Below are 18,906 nucleotides of genomic sequence, written 5' to 3' on the forward strand. Positions count from 1 at the left end.
ACTCAAGGCTTTGTCTGCCACCACAAGTATGCAGAGTTGAAACTGAGTTTTAACTGACTTTGGGATGCTCTCCTATTTCATGACTCTACAAGAACTCAGTTATTACATCACCTGTGCCTTATTACTCTCTCAACACTTCCACCTACTGCCACACATGGCTCCCCACATAATTACTAATTATCCCCAAACCTAACCCTTCTATCCATTGTCACTACCCCCTCCACCACATATCCCCTTGCCTCCCAGGACATCAGATCCCACAAACCTTACTCCCATCCTTCCTCTCACACACACCTTTCCCTGTCCTGTGCACTCTGGATGCTAGATCTGTCTGCAATAAGCTCTGACTCCCATTCATGACATCTTCTTCTCCCACTTCTTTGGTCCTCCTGGCCCTTACAGAAATCTGGATGTCCCTCTCTGATACTGCTTCCCCCACTGCTTTCCCCCATGGGGGACTCTCCTTGTCCTACACTCCCCGTCCTGGAGACCGCCACAAGGTGGTTTAGGTGTCTTACTGTCTCCTGGCTACACCTTCAGTGTTATTCCCTTTGAACCCTCCCTCTCCTCCTTTTCAAATTCACTCTACCCATCTCTTCTCTTCTCCCAATTTCTTGATAACTTTGCCGCCTGACTTACCCATCTCTTGACTTTACCACCCACTTCAAAGACAAAATTGACTCTATCCACATTGATATTTGCAATTGCTACTCTCCTCACCCCACCTGTTCTATTACTCAGTCTCCCACCCTATCCTGGTTTGCCTCCTACCTCTGTAGCAGCTCTTTTAGCATCTCGGCTTCTGACTCTTCCTCCCTCCTCTTCGTCTTTTGATTGGAGTCGCCCAAGGCTTTGTACTTGGCCCTCAGCTCTTCTCATTCTACACCATCTCTCTTGGTGAGCTTATTCAATCATTTGACCTTCGACACCACCTCTATTCTGATGACATACAAATCTATCTTTCTTCCCCTGACCTCTCTCCCGCCTTCCTAACCCAAGTATCTAGCTGTCTATCGGCTGTAACAAACTGGATGTCACAGTGCTTCCTCAAACTCATCATCTTCAAGTCCGAGCTCATCATCTTTCCTCAAGCCAATGTTGCTGTCCCTCCCAATATGTTCCTCGTGGTTGACAAGACAACTCCGTGGAACTGTAGGGTAAGAGGATAAACTTGAAATGAAGGAAGTGTCTGACAAGGAAAGAGATTTCCTCCAGTGACGTTCAGCGTTACATGTGCATTTTTGAAGGAACCAGATACATTTGGAGTGGCAGGGGTTTAGAACAACAAAGGTGGACAGAAGAGATGGGGACAGCAGAGTCCAGAGTGGGGCAGGATAGATGGGAGAGGAGAACATCAGTAGAGGACAAAATTTCAGGATCAAGATTGCATCCAGAAAGGGTAGATTTGGGTGTGTGGAGGGGTGCAGGAGATGAGGAAAGAGTGAAGGAGAGGAGAGGGGGTTCAGACAGTTGGAAGGGAGAACTGGAGAAAGAGCACACTGATAGGAGAAGATAAGGTCAAGGGAGTGACCAAGATAGAGGGTGGGGGAAAAGGAGATGGAAAGGGCAAGAAGTTTGGAAGTTTGATGGACGATGAGTCTGTTGGGTTGTTGATGGGCATGTTAAGGTCAGTATGATGTATGATGGAGGGAGGTCTGAGCAGAGGTAATGGGGAAGCCAGGGAGCAAAATTATCAAGAAACTTGGAAGTGGGACCATGGGGGTGATAAATGACTAAGGCATGCATGGAGATGGATGGGGTAGACAGATACCAAAGGTTCAATTGGGGGATAGGAGGATGTGCACATCTACCACCTGGTGGTCATCAGGTCTGATGGAGTGGGTGAAAGAGAGACCCACATAGGAGAGAGCAGCAGGGGAAGCAGTATCAGTGGAAGAAAGCCAGGTTTTTGTGATGAAAAGAAGGTTAAGTGAGTTGGAGATGAAGAGGTGTGGAGATATGAATGACATTGGGGTTGCTGGCGTGAGGGGGGTGGGCCGGATCTGGGATGGAGATGAGGGTAGGGGTGAGGATGGGTATAAGATGACAGCAAGGAGACAAGGTGAAAAACTAGGGGAGTAGGGAGAGGAAGTATAGAAGGGGAGAGGATGGATTAGCAAACGAATGGTTGAAGGGTGCAGGGGTACTAGGAAGTGGATCAGGGGGAGAGACAAAAGACAGCAATGTGCATGTAACAGACTGACTGACAGATCTGTGTAACTGATCTACTAATGCACGTGAGACTGACTGACTGACTGACATCCATGAAACTGACTAACTGACGTGTGTGTAACTGACTGAATGATGTGTGTGTAACTGACGTGTCACGCACCAGACTCTCAGTTTCTGTTACTTACTCCTCCAGTCTTTCTCAGCTGTCCCAGCGGTCCACAGGCTCTGCTGGTCTCAGGTCCCCCTGGATGGTGCTGCCCAGCCTGTCTCAACTCCAGAGTTCCCTCCAAAACCAGTGCCTGGGCATTGCCATTTGGGATTCAGTCACCTGTTCTCTCTCATCCAGTCAAAGTGCTGCTTCAGCTCAACTGACCGCAGCTTTCAATCAGGGAATAGCAGTCTCTATAAAAAGACTTCCTAGAAGTCTAACCTGTTGCCAATGCAATGCTGATTCCTCAGATGCCATTGTGGTTTCGAGCTGTAGACAGCCTACTCAGTTGTTTCTGCCCAAACAGAGCAGTCTGCATTCTGGTTCCAGTCTGGTCCAGCATTCCGGTTCCAGTCTGGTCCAGCAGTTTGGTTCCAGCCTCATCGCCACTGCTAAATCTGATCACCATCTTGTTATTCCTGACCTCTTGCCAGTCTCCAGTGCCATACATACTTGGTAATCTCCTGAACTCTCGGCAACGACCATCTGTTCCAGTTCTTTCTCTCCCATGTCAAGGAAACTAATCAGGTCACCAAGCTTCTTGCACGTAGCCACCAGTTCTATTCCAGACGCACAACTAAGCCCAGGTACAGATGGTCCTGGACTTTAAATAGCCTCCCTGATGGGAAGATGGGAAGGGATAATGCTCAAGGCTGAACTAGCATTAGTTTCAGGAAGGAAGGAGTAGATCCCACACGGCCAAAGCCCACCCTGGGGTACCCCAGCCCCCGATCTTATATAATGTGATTGTTATTCAGCCTCCTGTCTCTTTAATATTGTGTCTAAATTGGGCAACGCAATTTTTGTGATTATTACCAACACTGTAAATACATTATTCTCCCTTGTGCATCTTTAACTTTACATTAATATTGTGTTCAACTATTTAGGTACATTATTCTCTTTTCACAGCAAGACCAACACTTACTGATTCACTCAATAACTAGGCTCTCCACATCTGTATACGTGTTGCCACATTTCCTGGGAGTACCCAAGACTCCGTCATAATGAGACAATCAGGGATATGGGAAAAATTAGCTGAGAGGCAAGATGAACAAAAGTGTGTAATGTAATATCTCAACATATTAGTCTGCAACATAATTGTTCAAGTTGTATGTATAATTTATTTACAATAATTATTACCTGTATTTAGTAATGTACATAGAGTCTCATTGTTGCAACATTGCTTCATGTCTAGGATCCAACCTTTCCCTTATGATAATGGTGCTGCATTGGCAGATGTGGTGAGGTTTCCAATATAAAAATGTTTCACTGTCTGCAGTGATTTTTTTATTTAAACACATATTGATTATGTGCATACTGAACAAGTTTGATCAGAATCACTTTTATGACTCTATGGTATGTAAGCAATGTAACAGCTGTGAGAGTGATATGCAGATTGTAGCTGACTGAAGTTTGGGAGTTAACGTGGGCAATCAAACTATACCTAAAAAGAATTAAAAATCTAAGTGTGCCAAGCAAATAAAATATGGCTTGTATTATGCTTTATACAAATACGAGCAATAAATATTTTGTATTTTTTACAGTTCAGTCACATAGAAACCCACTTAAACAGTAAATAATAAATAATTAAAATGTAAATAAAACTCCTATTTCCCCTTTAGCACAACATATTATGGTCAGGAACAAAAATTGCACTCCACAATCTATTTTATCCTTATTGAAGATTTTTCACATTGTATGAAACTCTAAAAAGATTCACATTAAAGATAATGACCATTTGCAAAGTTATGATAGAATGAAACTACCCATTGTGTAAAAATGTGTTTGTTCTTACTGCAGGAGACAGTGCTTACCCTCTGTAGCCGCAGCTCCTTCCTCCTTAAAAGCAGCCACAGAGCAAGAATTGGCATCCTCAACCTGGGTCTATGGGAGAAGGTCATAGGAAGAATGTTCATGTTATCCAATAGTTGTAAGAATATAATGTATAAATGGGAATACATTATGAGTCCTATTACCAGTTAATAGCAAATACATCTTTAAGGTGAACTTTGGAACCATGATAGAAAATGTTTCAAAGTAAGGGTTGAAAATGCAAGAAACTAACACATACTTAATTTATAATGCATGTTGCATTCAAATACTGGTGAGCTGTGCTTTTGTACATACATTTATATTTTGCTTATTTTAGCAACCTTCCATATTTATAAATAAAAACACATATTTGCTCCACTGCAGCATAACATGCATTTTCAAATCCTACTTATTTAATGTCCTAAATGTACATCATGCCCTATTTAAAAAATTCTCTATGTACACCTAGTTAAAAAAATCGTAAGCAGCATTTTTCTCAGTTTCACATTTGTTTTATTATACAATTCAACAAACAATTAAAAGAAAAAGTTTACTGGTGTATTGTTTGACATGTTTTGCAACCAGGTCCTTCTAAGCGAAAAAAAAAACACCTGTCTACATGTGACCCGAGCTGTAGTGTCTGTTGTAGGCAGTGTCACCTCTGCTACCCGAGGTTCAGGTTCAGGTTCATCCTGTGGGCAAGTTGTTCCATTAACACTCACTGGTTTTGCACTTATATTAAACAAGGCAGATTCAACATTTTAAACTCCCTCCCCCCTTCCCACAGAAACTTACTGTACATGTGGAGGTGCAAGGGGTGTTCCTGCGGACATGCAGTCACTGATGTCGTGGCAGCCCTCATTTGGACCTGTCGCTTAACGTTTGAGGGCTCTCTGCAGAGGGTCCAGCTTCATACATTCTGAAGAGTACCTACACTAAACATGTTTTAAAAATGAATTGTTAGTCACAAAGGTAGTCACTTTGTCACAGGAAATGGTTATTCCCAGCTTGATCAAAACGTGCAGTAAAAACTTAATAATTATTTCAGATATTAGAGTCTAACACACGAATACATACAGTCATGGCCAAAAGTTTTGAGAATGACACAAGTATTAGTTTTCACAAAGTTTGCTGCTTCAGTATTTTTATACCTTTTCGTCAGATGTTGCTTTGGTATACTACAGTAAAATTACAAGCATTTCATAAGTGTCAAAGGCTTTTATTGGCAATTACATTAATTTTCTGCAAAGAGTCAATGTTTGCAATTTTGACCCTTCTTTTTGAAGACCTCTGCAATTCGCCCTGACATGCTAGCAATCAACTTCTGGGCCACATACTGACTGATGGCTGCCCATTCCTGCCTAATCAATGCTTGGAGATTTTCAGAATTTGTGGATTTTTGTTTGTCCACCCGCCTCTTGAGGATTGACCACAAGTTCTCAATGGGATTAAGGTCTGGGGAGTTTCCTGGCCATGGACCCAAAATTTCGATGTTTTGATCCCCGAGCCACTTAGTTATCACTTCTTCCTTATGGCAAGGTGCTCCATCATGCTGGAAAAAAACATTGTTTGTCACCAAACTGGTCTTGGATGGTTGGGAGAAGTTGCTCTTGGAAGATGTTTAGGTACCAGTCTTTATTCATGGCTGTGTTTTTAGGCAAAATTGTGAGTGAGCCCACTTCCTCTGCAAGCCCACACATGAATGGTCTCAGGATGCTTTACTGTTGGCATGACACAGGACTGATGGTAGCGCTCAACTTTCCTTCTCCAGACAAGCATTTTTCTAGATGTCCCAAACAATCTGAAAGGGGATTTATCAGAGAAAATGACTTTACCCCAGTCCTCAGCAGTCCAATCCCTGTACCTTTTGCAGAATATCAGTCTGTCCCTGATATTTTTCCTGGAGAGAAGTGTATTCTTTGCTGGCCTTCTTGACACCAGGCCATGCTCCAAAATTCTTCGTCCCACTGTGCGTGCAGATGCACACACACCTGCCTGCTGCCATTTCTAAGCAAGCACTGCCTGGTGGTGCCCCGATTCTGTAGCTGAATCAACTTTAGGAGACGGTCCTGGCGCTTGATGGACATTCTTAGGCGCTCTGAAGACTTCTTCAAAACTATTGAACCTCTCTCCTTGCAGTTCTTTATGATCCGATAAATGGTTGATTTAGGTGCAATCTTACTAGCAGCAATATCCTTGCCTGTGAAGCCCTTTTTGTGCAAAGCAATGATGACTGCATGAGTTTCCTTGTAAGTAACCATGGTTAACAGAGGAAGAACAATGATTTCAAGCACCAACCTCCTTTAACAGATTCCAGTCTGTTATTCTAACTCAATCAGCATGACAGAGTGATCTCAAACCTTGTCCTCGTCAACACTCTCACCTGGGTTAACGAGAGAATCACTGACCTGATGTCAGCTAGTCCTTTTGTGGCAGGGCTGAAATGCAGTGGAAATGTGGTTTATGGGAAAAAGTTCATTGTCATGGCAAAGAGGGACTTTGAAATTAATTGCAATTCTTTTGATCACTCTCATGACATTCTGGAGTATATGCAAATTGCCATCATAAAAACTGAGGCAGCAAACTTTGTGAAAAATAATATTTGTGTCATTCTTGTCAGTCAAAACTTTTGGTCATGACTGTATTATTATGATTGGTATCTCTGTAGTGTTTAAAGTGTGCTGTTGTATGCATGTCCCACGTACAGGATGGAATCTGATTTTATAAATTACAACACATATAACATGAAAAAATTAACATGTCTATAATTTACATTTTGCAGAAAGGTTCCAGGATTACATAAAATAAATATTACATGTTATATTCATGACACTGCATTTAATTGCAAAATATTACACAGTCTATAGGAGAGTATACGTGTAACTTCAGAGATTTAGTGTCATGAATCTGGGTCTTAGTCCTGTTTTACGCCACTCAGTGGTATCATATCACCATGCATCTCCCTCCTGTCAGAATTCAGCATTCTAAATCCTGGGACAAACTTCTGTCTGCTGTACTGGAGGCTGCCATATTAGGTAAGACATTTGCTAAGCATCTTGCTGAGTCTGAGTAGCTGATCTAATCCACCAATTAGCTTCCTCTGCAGACTATAAGAGTCTCCTCCTATACTCAGCTAATTGCCAGTTCAACACTTCCATGTTCCTGGTTCCAGTTCACCACTGTTGCTGCTTCATCCTGTGAGTTCAGCTTGATCCTGTTGCTGTTATACAGACTCCAACCATATACCGTTGTGGGAACTCGGCTTCACTCTGCTTGCTGTGATAGACTTTAACCATTAACTCTTTGTGTGAATTCAACTTCATTCTGCCTGCTGAAATAAAGACTTTGGCTATTAATTCCTTGTGTGGATTCAATTCATTCTATCTGCTCATGTACAGATTCCAGCTATTACCTTTTGTGTGGATCCCCCTCTCTTCAATCTGTTCCTGTGTTTTCTACTGGCTATCTGGGGTAGTAGGTTGTTGTTCTGAGTCATTCACATTCTGGAGCCATCTCTGTATCTCGGGATAGCGACTTCCATTTCCAGGCCTACCCCAGGTTCTGAGTTGTCCTGAGCCAGTTCCAGGTTTATTCTGTTCAGGAAGTTGGCACCCTTGTATATTCACTGCCTGAGTTCTGAGTCTTCCCTTTCCCAGTTGTGGTACTATATTCGTCTGAGTTCTTGGAGGTACTGAGTCTCTGGTTGTAAGTTCAGGTCCTCCCTGTTCCCACGTCCAGGTTCCAGTCCATTAGGTCCAGATTCCAGTTCAGTATTTCAGTACGGAGTCCAGTCCAGCATTCCTCCTCCTAACATCCGGTATACAGGAATAGAGTAACCTCTATGAGCAAGACATTAATCCGGCCTCCCAGTTTCCACTACATTCCTGCCATAGCTAGTCCCAAGGGTCCAGAGATGGATCCCAGAAACCCTATTGCTCTGACATTTTAGGGGACATATTCAATTAGCTTGTGCGGCTGTGCATTTAAAGTGACATTACGGTACCGCAACATTACAGATTTCCCTTCGCAAGCCTATGAGGTGTGCATGGAAATCCGCAATATTGCGGTATTGGGACCCGTGCAGCCGCGCGTAATCGCGGACGGGAAAGCTAATTGAATATGCCCCTAGATGTGATTCACCATAATTACAGAATGATATATCCGTGTAGGAATAATCAAAACAGGTGCAACATTTGCTCCAAAATCCAAGACACACACAAACTGTTTACTGAACCACTTCTATGTCTATACCATTCTTGAAGATACATGCTTATTGCAAATAAACTTCAACAACCTAGAAAGATAAAGACTCATGTTTGTTTCCGGGATTAAACATACTTATCTTCTTTTTTGTTGTTGTTGAACTTACTTTTTAAGTATGTAAGGGAGCACCTCCCAGCAGACAGACAGTTTGTCAGATCTGGATGGGTAAAATCGATAGAGGATCAATCCTACAGGATGAGATGATACCTGATGTAGATGGGACTACTACTCGGAGTACAAAAAATCGTCACTAAACATTAATAGAACAAGCAGTGTCATCTTTATAGGTTTGAGTGGTCATCAGGAACAGAATTATAGCATTTATCAATATAACATGTTTAATTTATGCTTTTTATTAATAAGCATCTGAATTAGCAATGCAGAACATGAATGCATATGATGCAAAGAATGACATAATATTGACCAAATTAGAAATAAAAATAAATAAATACATAAACACTTTTGAAAAGTTTTATTGAAGAATTCTCTATGTATGCCATGTTTATTAAGAAAAGAAAATGACAATATGTATATTGATACAGTAACTAAATTGCATCTTCTCCTACTCAGGTGCAGCACACATAGAGGGCCCACCTCAGGGTGTATTTGAATGACATCCACAGACAAGTGGGTGTTCTCAGATACTCCTTGGCCTAGTTAATATAATATTTTGACATACCAACATATTTTACACTGGTCAACCTTTTTTGTCACTAATGTTTAATGTTATTGGTTAATTTATTGCTTTATTAATTTGTATTGTTTGTTAAACCTGATTGTCAGATACACAATAGAGAAAGGTGTAATTACAGTGTGTGTAATAATTTGAAAATCTATTGGCCCACATTACTCCATTGTGTATCTGACAATCAGGTTTAACAAACAATACAAATTAATAAAGCAATAAATTAACCAATAATGAATTGTCAGAAACACACATGTCTGTGGAATGAATATCTCTGAGAAAAGATCTTAGGTATTTTGCTGTTTTCACTAGGGATGAGCGCACTCGGATTTATGAAATCCGAGCCCACCCGAACGTTGCGGATCCGAGTCGGATCCGAGACAGATCCGGGTATTGGCGCCAAATTCAAATCTGAAACTGAGGCTCTGACTCATAATCCCGTTGTCGGATCTCGCGATACTCGGATCCTATAAATTCCCCGCTAGTCGCTGCCATCTTCACTCGGGCATTGATCAGGGTAGAGGGAGGGTGTGTTAGGTGGTCCTCTGTCCTGGTAGATCTCGTGCTGTGCTGTTTAGTTCTGTGCTGTGCTGTTTAGTTCTGTGCTGTGCTGTGCTGTGCTGTGCTGTGCTGTGCTGTGCTGTGCTGTGCTGTGCTGTGTTCTGCAGTATCAGTCCAGTGGTGCTGTGTGCTGTGCTCTGTCCTTCTGAGGTCAGTGGTGCTGCTGGGTCCTGTGCTGTGTCCTGTTCAGTCCAGTGGTGCTGTGTCCTGTGCTCTGTGCTTCTAAGGGCATAGTTATTTCCCCAATATTCCCCTGTGTTTAAAAAAATAAAAAAAAGTTATTTAAAAAAATACCAAAAACTACTTTAATTTTTTTTAATTACCACAAAATTTGCACAACCAATCCTGCAGTATAAGCCCATTGGTACTGCAATATTACCAAGTTCACACATTCAGCAGTAAAAGTCCAGTGGTACTGCAATATTACAAAGTTTACACATTCTGCAGTATCAGTCCAGTGGTGCTGTGTCCTGTGCTCTGTCCTGCTGAGTTCCGTAGTGCTGCTGGGTCCTGTGCCGTGTCCTGTTCAGTCCAGTGGTGCTGTGTCCTGTGCTCTGTGCTTCTAAGGCCATAGTTATTTCCCCATTATTCCCAAGTTTTTAAAAAATAAAAAAAAAGTAAAAAAAAAATTACAATTAAAAATTAAAAAAAAAATATATATAATTATAACCAAATTTGCAAAACCAATCCAGCAGTATAAGTCCATTGGTACTGCAATATTACAAAGTTCACACATTCTGCAGTATCAGTCCAGTGGTGCTGTGTCCTGTGCTCTGTCCTGCTGAGTTCCGTAGTGCTGCTGGGTCCTGTGCCGTGTCCTGTTCAGTCCAGTGGTGCTGTGTCCTGTGCTCTGTGCTTCTAAGGCCATAGTTATTTCCCCATTATTCCCAAGTTTTTAAAAAATAAAAAAAAAGTAAAAAAAAAATTACAATTAAAAATTAAAAAAAAAATATATATAATTATAACCAAATTTGCAAAACCAATCCAGCAGTATAAGTCCATTGGTACTGCAATATTACAAAGTTCACACATTCTGCAGTATCAGTCCAGTGGTGCTGTGTCCTGTGCTCTGTCCTGCTGAGTTCCGTAGTGCTGCTGGGTCCTGTGCCATGTCCTGTTCAGTCCAGTGGTGCTGTGTCCTGTGCTCTGTGCTTCTAAGGGCATAGTTATTTCCCCATTATTCCCAAGTTTTTAAAAAATAAAAAAAAAGTAAAAAAAAATAAAAAATTAAAAAAAAATAAAAAATATAATAATTATAACCAAATTTGCAAAACCAATACAGCAGTATAAGTCCATTGGTACTGCAATATTACCAAGTTCACACATTCTGCAGTATCTTGTGCTACATATAATGGAGACCAAAAATTTGGAGGATAAAGTAGGGAAAGATCAAGAAGACCCACTTCCTCCTAATGCTGAAGCTGCTGCCACTAGTCATGACATAGACGATGAAATGCCATCAACGTCGTCTTCCAAGCCCGATGCCCAATCTCGTAGAACCGGGCATGTGAAATCCAAAAAGCCCAAGTTAAGAAAAAGTAGCAAAAAGAGAAACTTAAAATCATCTGAGGAGAAACGTAAAGTTGCCAATATGCCATTTACGACACGGAGTGGCAAGGAATGGCTTAGGCCCTGGCCCGTGTTCATGACTAGTGGTTCAGCTTCACCCACGGATCTTAGCCCTCCTCCTCCTCCCCCCCCCCTACAAAAAATTGAAGAGAGTTATGCTGTCAGCAACAAAACAGCAAACAACTCTGCCTTCTAAAGAGAAATTATCACAAATCCACAAGGCGAGTCCAAGGATGTTGGTGGTTGTCAAGCCTGACCTTCCCATCACTGTACGGGAAGAGGTGGCTCGGGAGGAGGCTATTGATGATGTAGCTGGCGCTGTGGAGGAACTTGATGATGAGGATGGTGATGTGGTTATTGTAAATGAGGCACCAGGGGGGGAAACAGCTGATGTCCATGGGATGAAAAAGCCCATCGTCATGCCTGGTCAGAAGACCAAAAAATGCACCTCTTCGGTCTGGAGTTATTTTTATCCAAATCCAGACAACCAATGTATGGCCATATGTAGCTTATGTAAAGCTCAAATAAGCAGGGGTAAGGATCTTGCCCACCTAGGAACATCCTCCCTTATACGTCACCTGAATAACCTTCATAGTTCAGTGGTTAGTTCAGGAACTGGGGCTAGGACCCTCATCGGTACAGGGACACCTAAATCCCGTGGTCCAGTTGGATACACACCAGCAACACCCTCCTCGTCAACTTCCTCCACAATCTCCATCAGATTCAGTCCTGCAGCCCAAGTCAGCAGCCAGACTGAGTCCTCCTCAATACGGGATTCATCCGAGGAATCCTGCAGCGGTACGCCTACTACTGCCACTGCTGCTGTTGCTGCTGTTAGTCGGTCATCTTCCCAGAGGGGAAGTCGTAAGACCGCTAAGTCTTTCACAAAACAATTGACCGTCCAACAGTCGTTTGCCATGACCACAAAATACGATAGTAGTCACCCTATTGCAAAGCGTATAACTGCGGCTGTAACTGCAATGTTGGTGTTAGACGTGCGCCCGGTGTCCGCCATCAGTGGAGTGGGATTTAGAGGGTTGATGGAGGTATTGTGTCCCCGGTACCAAATCCCGTCGAGATTCCACTTCACTAGGCAGGCGATACCAAAAATGTACAGAGAAGTACGATCAAGTGTCCTCAGTGCTCTAAAAAATGCGGTTGTACCCACTGTCCACTTAACCACGGACATGTGGACAAGTGGTTCTGGGCAAATGAAGGACTATATGACTGTGACAGCCCACTGGGTAGATGCATCCCCTTCCGCAGCAACAGCAACAGCTGCATCAGTAGCAGCAACTACAAAATGGCGGCTCGTGCAAAGGCAGGCAACATTGTGTATTACAGGCTTTAATAAGAGGCACAACGCTGACAACATATTAGAGAAAATGAGGGAAATTATCTCCCAGTGGCTTACCCCACTTAGACTCTCATGGGGATTTGTGGTGTCAGACAATGCCAGTAACATTGTGCGGGCATTAAATATGGGCAATTTCCAGCACGTCCCATGTTTTGCCCACACCATTAATTTGGTGGTGCAGCATTACCTCAAGAGTGACAGGGGTGTGCAGGAGATGCTTGCGGTGGCGCGCAAAATTGCTGGACACTTTCGGCATTCAGCCAGTGCCTACCGCAGACTAGAGGCACATCAAAAAAGCATGAACCTGCCCTGCCATCACCTCAAACAAGAGGTTGTGACGCGCTGGAACTCCACCCTCTATATGCTGCAGAGGATGGAGGAGCAGCAAAAGGCCATTCAGGCCTACACAGCCACCTACGACATAGGCAAAGGAGTGGGGATGCGCCTCAGTCAAGCGCAGTGGAGACTGATTTCCGTGTTGTGCAAGGTTCTGCAGCCATTTGAACTTGCCACACGAGAAGTCAGTTCCGACACTGCCAGCTTGAGTCAGGTCATTCCCCTGATCAGGCTGTTGCAGAAGCAGCTGGAGAAAGTGAGGGAGGAGCTGGTAAGCCATTGCGATTACACCAAGCATGTAGCTCTTGTGGATGTAGCCCTTCGTACGCTTTGCCAGGATCCGAGGGTGGTCACTCTTTTAAAGTCAGAGGAATACATTCTGGCCACCGTGCTCGATCCTCGGTTTAAAGCGTATGTTGTGTCTCTGTTTCCGGCGGACACAAGTCTACAGCGGTGGAAAGACCTGCTGGTCAGGAGATTGTCCTCTGAAGAGGACCGTGACATGCCAACAGCTCCACCCTCATTTTCTTCCACATCTATGGCTACGAGGAAAAAGCTCAGTTTTCCCAAAAGAGGCACTGGCGGGGATGCTGATAACATCTGGTCCGGACTGAAGGACCTGCCAACCATTGCAGACATGTCTACTCTCGCTGCATTGGATGCTGTCACAATAGAAAAAATTGTGGATGATTACTTTGCTGACACCATCCAAGTAGACATGTCAGACAGTCCATATTGTTACTGGCAGGAAAAAAAGGCAGTTTGGAAGCCCCTGTACAAACTGGCTCTATTTTACCTGAGTTGTCCCCCCTCCAGTGTGTACTCAGAAAGAGTTTTTAGTGCAGCGGGGAACCTGGTCAGTGAGCGGCGAAGGAGGTTGCTTCCTCAGAACGTTGAAAAAATGATGTTTATAAAAATGAATAATCAATTCCTCAATGAAGTACAGCACTGCCCTCCAGATACTACAGAGGGACCTGTGGTTGTGGAGTCCAGCGGGGACGAATTGATAATGTGTGATGAGGAGGAAGTACACACTGTAGGGGGAGAGGAATCAGAGGTTGAGGATGAGGACGACATCTTGCCTCAGTAGAGCCTGTTTAGTCTCTACAGGGAGAGATGAATAGCTTTTTTGGTGTGGGGGCCCAAAAAAACCAATCATTTCAGCCAAAGTTGTTTGGTAGGCCCTGTCGCTGAAATGATTGGTTTGTTAAAGTGTGCATGTCCTATTTCAACAACATAAGGGTGGGTGTGAGGGCCCAAGGACAATTCCATTTTGGACCCTTTTTTTTTGCATTATATGACCAATCAACAGTCGTTTACCATGTTCAAAAAGTAAAACCAAATTTAACAAAATTCAAGAAATTAAACCAAAAGTAAAATGCCCTGTCATAATTTAAAACAAGAGGTATTGACGTGCTCTAAAACTACTGTATTGTTGTTTATATTTTATAAACACTACACTTGAAAGCTTGAGTCTTTCAATAAAAAAGTAACTGTCCATTGCACGAATATTTGCAACAGGGACAATTTTAGGGTTAAGAAAGTCAACTAATAACACTTCGACGCTGTCTGTCTTTATAAACACTACACTTGGAAGTTGGAGGAGGTATTGTGGCCCCGGCACCAAATTTACTACCGGGGCCACTCCACTGTGCAGTCCATATTTAGGTGTATCAGATATTAAACAACGGTGACAGTTGATGCCCAATTTTTTAATTATATTGTGGCCTCGGTACCAAATTGTGTACCGGGGCCACCACACTACGCAGTCCATACCCTTTTTTGGTGGAATTCTGACACGTGGAGGGTTTTTTAAATATATTGTGGCCTCGGTACCAAATTGTGTACCGGGGCCACCACACTACGCAGTCCAGATACTTGTTTGGTGGAATTCAGACCAGTTGAGGGTTTTATTATTATATTGTGGGGACCACTCTATCTATACCACACTACAACTCTATACCACTCTATTTAATACTTTAATTCTATTTAATACTTTAATTCTATTTAATACTTTAATTCTATTTAATACTTTAATTCTATTACTAATTACCATGAAGAGGAACTGCCGCTTCTATTTAATACTTTAATTCTATTAGTAGTTACCATAAAGAGGAACAAAATAAACCAATTTTACCAAAAGTATAATATGACTTAGACTTACAAACACTACACTTGAAAGATGGTGCCTTTAAATGAAAAAGTCAGTCTTCATTGCACGACTATGTGCAACAGGGACAGTTTTTTGGTTTACAAAGTCAACCAATAACACTTCGACCCTGTCTGTCTTTAACATACTTGATGGGATCTCAATGACGAATTGTCTGTACCATGTTTGGAGGAGGTATTGTGGCCCCGGTATCAAATTGGGTACCGGGGCCACCCCACTACGCAGTCCAGATACTTGTTTGGTGGAATTCAGACCAGTTGAGGGTGTATTTATTTTATTGTGGCCCCGGCACCAAATTTACTACCGGGGCCACTCCACTGTGCAGTCCATATTTAGGTGTATCAGATATTAAACAACGGTGACAGTTGATGCCCAATTTTTTAATTATATTGTGGCCTCGGTACCAAATTGTGTACCGGGGCCACCACACTACGCAGTCCATACCCTTTTTTGGTGGAATTCTGACACGTGGAGGGTTTTTTAAATATATTGTGGCCTCGGTACCAAATTGTGTACCGGGGCCACCACACTACGCAGTCAAGATAGATAGATGCGTATCATAGATAAAGTACATTCAGTGGTGTGGGGCAAATTGAAAAATATTCAAAATGCACTGACATTATCAAAAACAAGAGGTTGTCACACGCTAAAACTCCAACATGTATATGATGGAGAGGATGGAGGAGCAGCCGTATTTGTAGTGTAATGCAGACCTGTTGAAGGTTTTTTATATATTTTATTGTGGTGCCCAGTGCCCACTCCTCTAGGCAGTCCAGGTACATTTATTGGTGCGATTCATAAAAGTTCAGGGTTTTTAATATATTGTGGTGACCCACTCCTCTACGCAGTCCAGGTACATTTATTGGTGCGATTCATAAAAGTTCAGGGTTTTTAATATATTGTGGTGACCCACTCCTCTACGCAGTCCAGGTACATTTATTGGTGCGAATCAAACAAGTTGATGGTTTTCTTATTATATATATTGTGGTGACCCACTCCTCTACGCAGTCCAGGTACATTTATTGGTGCGATTCATAAAAGTTCAGGGTTTTTAATATATTGTGGTGACCCACTCCTCTACGCAGTCCAGGTACATTTATTGGTGCGATTCATAAAAGTTCAGGGTTTTTAATATATTGTGGTGACCCACTCCTCTACGCAGTCCAGGTACATTTATTGGTGCGATTCATAAAAGTTCAGGGTTTTTAATATATTGTGGTGACCCACTCCTCTACGCAGTCCAGGTACATTTATTGGTGCGAATCAAACAAGTTGATGGTTTTCTTATTATATATATTGTGGTGACCCACTCCTCTACGCAGTCCAGGTACATTTATTGGTGCGATTCATAAAAGTTCAGGGTTTTTAATATATTGTGGTGACCCACTCCTCTACGCAGTCCAGGTACATTTATTGGTGCGATTCATAAAAGTTCAGGGTTTTTAATATATTGTGGTGACCCACTCCTCTACGCAGTCCAGGTACATTTATTGGTGCGAATCAAACAAGTTGATGGTTTTCTTATTATATATATTGTGGTGACCCACTCCTCTACGCAGTCCAGGTACATTTATTGGTGCGATTCATAAAAGTTCAGGGTTTTTAATATATTGTGGTGACCCACTCCTCTACGCAGTCCAGGTACATTTATTGGTGCGAATCAAACAAGTTGATGGTTTTCTTATTATATATATTGTGGTGACCCACTCCTCTACGCAGTCCAGGTACATTTATTGGTGCGATTCATAAAAGTTCAGGGTTTTTAATATATTGTGGTGACCCACTCCTCTACGCAGTCCAGGTACATTTATTGGTGCGATTCACAAAGTTCAGGGTTTTTAATATATTGTGGTGACCCACTCCTCTACGCAGTCCAGGTACATTTATTGGTGCGAATCATACAAGTTGATGGTTTTCTTATTATATATATTGTGGTGACCCACTCCTCTAGGCAGTCCAGGTACATTTATTGGTGCGAATCATACAAGTTGATGGTTTTCTTATTATATATATTGTGGTGACCCACTCCTCTAGGCAGTCCAGGTACATTTATTGGTGCGAATCATAAAAGTTCAGGGTTTTTAATATATATTGTGGTGACCCACTCCTCTACGCAGTCCAGGTACATTTATTGGTGCGATTCATAAAAGTTCAGGGTTTTTAATATATATTGTGGTGACCCACTCCTCTACGCAGTCCAGGTACATTTATTGGTGCGAATCATAAAAGTTCAGGGTTTTTAATATATATTGTGGTGACCCACTCCTCTATGCAGTCCAGAAAGATACCTTGTTGCAACGTTTTGGACTAATAACTATATTGTGAGGTGTTCAGAATACACTGTAAATTAGTGGAAATGCTTGTTATTGAATGTTATTGAGGTTAATAATAGCCTAGGAGTGAAAATAAGCCCAAAAACTTGATTTTTAAACTTTTTATGTTTTTTTCAAAAAAAATTCGAATCCAAAACCTTAAATCCGAACCGAGACCTTTCGTCAAGTGTTTTGCGAGACAAATCCGAACCCCAAAAATAACGAAAATCCGGATCCAAAACACAAAACACGAGACCTCAAAAGTCGCCGGTGCACATCCCTAGTTTTCACAGACTAAAGACTGATGTTTCTTTCTTACAGGAAACCCACTTTAAGAAAGGTGTTGCTCTTAGATTCAGAAACCACCATTTTCCTCTTTCCTTTAGAAGTGCTATTCTGGTGGTAAAGTTAGAGGTGTCATTATCTTTTTCTGCATAGCTTGATTCATTTTAGCAGATATACAAAAGGATGTTGATGGGAGATATGTACTTGTTAAAGGTACGATCAAAAATGTAACATATAGCTGGACTACTTTTAGCACCCACTAATCTACAAGCTCAATCTTTTTGCAAGATTTTAGATGATTTCCAACAGAGGACTCTCGTGTGTAGCAGAGACTTTAATTATGTCTTAGATTCCCTGTTAAATTCCTCTAATACCTTATTTCGGTTGCAACAATTTAAACGTAAGTGTCCTTCGTTTGATAGATTGTGGGAGAATGTTCCATTCTAGGGGACAGTTTAACACCAACAGAACATCTACGCTGAAAGAGACTGGCTGGAGAGGGGGACGTTCCTGTAGTGGGCTACCTTGGGCTGGGCTCCTAAAAGGCTGCTGAGCCGTGTCCCCCTACCCCCAGGCTAAAATGTGCCAGCCAGTCCCTGTACTATGGAACAGACCTCTTTTTTAACAAAACATCACCAGTTACAGTCTATCTGGAGGATGTCTCTAATTTGAACGTGGCCTGAGCACTCTATGGCATAGCTCACTCAGCCAATCAAGGGGAAGTGGAAATGAACATTTAACAGTTCACTGTTATCAGATTTACTAGTTAAAGGTAGAAAAAGGAGCGCTGATTGCATGAATGAGATACACAAGATTAATTTATTAAAATAACACCTTACAAACCACGATAAACAATAAAAACAATTACATGGATATGCCGCATAAAAAGAAATACAATTGCTGTAATTGGAAAAGAACGATTTGATATAACGACAAGTAAAGGTTCTTCTTGAACCAGTGATCAACATAGCAAGTATAATGTGAATTAATGACTGTCTCAATTCAGAACCCACTGTATTTTACTATAAATTCAATGTTTCCAAAGTAGTTATTTCTATCAGACTAGTAGCATCATCATCATCACCATTTATTTATATAGCGCCACTAATTCTGCAGCGCTGTACAGAGAACTCTTTCACATCAGTCCCTGCCCCATTGGAGCTTACAGTCTAAATT

Source organism: Mixophyes fleayi, chromosome 4 (genome assembly GCF_038048845.1).
Source record: "Mixophyes fleayi isolate aMixFle1 chromosome 4, aMixFle1.hap1, whole genome shotgun sequence".
NCBI classification, from domain to species: domain Eukaryota; kingdom Metazoa; phylum Chordata; class Amphibia; order Anura; family Limnodynastidae; genus Mixophyes; species Mixophyes fleayi.